Below are 3,649 nucleotides of genomic sequence, written 5' to 3' on the forward strand. Positions count from 1 at the left end.
AAACCTAAATGAAATGAAAATAATGTGCTTGAATGCGCCACATACATAGCAGAATTGAAAATTTGGCCCGTCATCACGAGTTATTCAGTATAACATGGTTTTTTAGTTCACCTGTGTATTTGCTAGCACATATGACATTTCCATTTTAGAAAGTATATGAGAGCATCCGTTGGTGCAAAAAATTCCTATCTTTTTTAGCATAGAAATCTTTTTTTTTATTTTTTCTATTTTACATACTTTACAAAACACCCTGTAGATTATCTAATTTACAATTTTACATTACATTTCATTAAAATATCAATTTTTTTTTAATAGTTTCTCCTTCTTCACACACATAACACAACAACCACCATCTACACTCTCTTCCTTTGTCCTCAAGATATGTTAAAAAAGAATAAAAAGCTTAATGCAAGATGAATAGTATTAATATAAATTTACACAGTTATACCATATATTTTTACACAGCTTTGCATGAGCTACTATGGGTAAATTTTGGGCTTAAAGCACTCGCATCAATGCATGTATAATATAAAAAGAACCAAATTTTAGGCAACCAAGCCCAAGATTCACGCACATTAAGATATTAAAAATTGTGTAAAAATACATGATTGCTATAGTAACCTTGTAAATTTACATTAACATTATTCATTTTGCATTTGGTTTTTTTTTTTTTTTTCCTTTACTTGTTCTGAGGATGAATAAAGGGAATGGATGGTGGTTGTTGTTATTGTATGAAGAAAGAGAAACAATTAACAAAATCAAGAAAAATTAATATTTTAATGAAATGAAGTGTAGAATAAATAATCTGATGTTGGGTGTTTTGAAAAATGAGTATGTAAGATAGAAAAAAGTAGGTTCTTATGCTAAAATAGATAGAAATTTTTGTACAAGTTGATGCAAAATTTGATATTTTTTTCATTATACAAACATTAACAATTATACACCTGCAATGTTGACCTTACTACTATCTTGGAATTGCATTGAAATACAACAATTTCAAGATTTCAATAACAATTATCTTTTTCAAGTTGATACCTTTGATCTGATTCAACCATATTGTTCAACTAATTAAAAAACTCGCAACAATAAAAACTCCATATGCAAATCATTCGAGCACTATGCCTACATGCATGCACACGAGTCTGTGTGTTTACGCCAGTGCTATAGCTGTGTTTTAAGCAACTCTTAAATTCAAGCTGCTTATGAATGATTGTTTGGATGAACAGCTGCCAGAGCTTTCTAACTTCTTGATATCGGTTTCAAGTTGGGATTAATGACAGGTGCTTCTTGTGAATGCACTAGAACTAGGAAAAAATTCAGGTCCAAATTCAGCAATATATATATATATATAATGATTTTTGGAAGCTGATAAATAGAAAAAAAATCATAAAAATTCAAAAAAAAAGCTCAGAATGTCGAACCGATTGCTGGAAACCCTCTCTAAAATCTTGGAATGAATTTAGGAACATAATTTGGGAAAAAGGCACGAATCAGTTTGGCCGACAGGCAAGGTGAGGTGATGCGGCGTGCACACAGGCATGCCCATGAGTACGTTGGCATACCCAAATAACCTCCTTCAAGCATGCCATGGCCTAGGCAGCATGTTTACGAGGAGTTGCCATGTCCTTGGCTATGTTGCATGGACACCGACATGGACACAGACACAGGGATACAGCAATTTTTTGAAAAATAAGGACACGACACGGTGGGGGCACGGCAGTTACCAGCGGTTAAATAATTAATTAAATTTTATATTTAGGCATATTTTTTAATGTTTTTAGACATAAAATACGTTTATGTCTAGAATTTAAATTATATAAAAACTACAAATAAGTAAACAACACCCAAAGTAGTACAATAATACACATAATGTTTAGAGTACAAACCATAAAAGGATAACAAGTTCAACATCAAACTAAAAACACAAAAGGATAACAAGTTCAACATCAAGCTAAAAACACAAAATGATAACAAGTTCATCGTCAAACTAAATACATAAAAGGATAACAAGTTTTAAACTTTCAAGATTATCACAGAACAACAAAATCATCATCATCAACATAATTATCATCCTCAGCAATACTTATCTCCATCTCTGGCTCATCTAGTGTGAGATAAGCAATCTCAAGCAACCCAGGTCCTCCAAATGGTCCATCCCAATTATCTCCACCAATGTCCCACTTCTTAGATTCTCCTATAGTGTACTCAGGCCTCCTCCTTGAAAGAAGTCGAAGATTAGAATGAACAAACACTAAATCTTCAGCACGTTTAGGAGTAATTCTATTCCTCTTTATACAATGGAGAAAGCCATATGTACTCCAATTCCTCTCAGCACATGATGATGAGCAAGGCTGTCCAAGTAGCTTTAGAGCTAAAGTTTGAAGCACAGGTAAATTGGACCCATAAGTTGACCACTAAAGCAATGGATCGTTGGTCCATCTATCCTCCATGTTATCATCATCATAAGCCTTAACTCCTGAAAACAAACCAAACTCCACATTAACATTCTTCCTATCATCAGGATCAGGAAAGAACCTTTTGAGGCATTTGTTTCTCTCCGCAGAAATTTTAGCATCCTTATGTGGCGCAACACGGCCTCTGACTTCCTTAATCCATTGATTAGTATAATACCTAGTTAAAAGCAAATAAATAAGTACAACTAATGAGTTTAGTTTATTTGTTTGGAAATGCCTAAAGAATATAAACGAAAAGATTAAAGAGATAGAAAAATTACTTCGGATTCAAGGAGTGGGCTAGGCAATGAAGTGGTGTGCAATTTTTAGTCCACCGTTCAATGAGTATATTGTGTACCACATCATAGAATGGAGACTCCTCATAGTCTTCCTTGCCTTCATGCCGGTATATTTCTTTCTTCACATTTTCTATCATGGAATCCCACATTTCATACACCTTATGGAGAATAGATGCATTCGTGTCAGCCACTCGAAGCATCTCATAAATAGGTCCTGTGAATCTCAAAATATATGCAACCTTGTCCCACCACAAATCATTCAAAACATAATCCCTCACAGTTTGAGCTTTTCCCACATCATCTTCTCTATATGACATCCATTCCTCACTAATGACCATATTTTGAAGATTTTGTTTTACTTGATACAATCTTTTAAGCACAATGATTATTGAGCAAATCGTGTTTCAGCAACAGCAAGTAACTTCAAAGGGGAATATGAATTAAAAATTGCTAATCTCATAGAATGATTTGTGATGAAAATACGAATGAAAGTTGCCTCATCTGAAACTTGTGCAATCCAGTTACATTCATTATATGCAACCTCATTCTGCAAAGAGTTCTTAGGTGCACATATATTCCTTAAGGCCAAATTGAGGGTATGCACAACACAAGGTGACCAAAAAATATGAGGATATTCAGCTTCAAAAATAGATCCTGCAGCCTTCATAACAGATGCATTATCAGTAATAATTTGAACAACATGTTCATGCCCAACCTCTTCAATGACCTTTAGAAACAAATCAGCAATGAAATGCTTGTCTTTGTACTCTTTGGTACCATCAATGGATTTGATAAAAAGTGGCCCTTTCTCTGATGCAGCCATAAAATTGATAAGTGGCCTTTTTTGTACATCTGTCCACCCATCACTTACAATGCTTAAACCCTTTTCTTTCCAAG

The sequence above is a fragment of the Quercus suber genome, unplaced genomic scaffold, assembly GCF_002906115.3.
Source record: "Quercus suber isolate HL8 unplaced genomic scaffold, Cork oak 2.0 scaffold_569, whole genome shotgun sequence".
Classification (NCBI taxonomy): Eukaryota; Viridiplantae; Streptophyta; class Magnoliopsida; order Fagales; family Fagaceae; genus Quercus; species Quercus suber.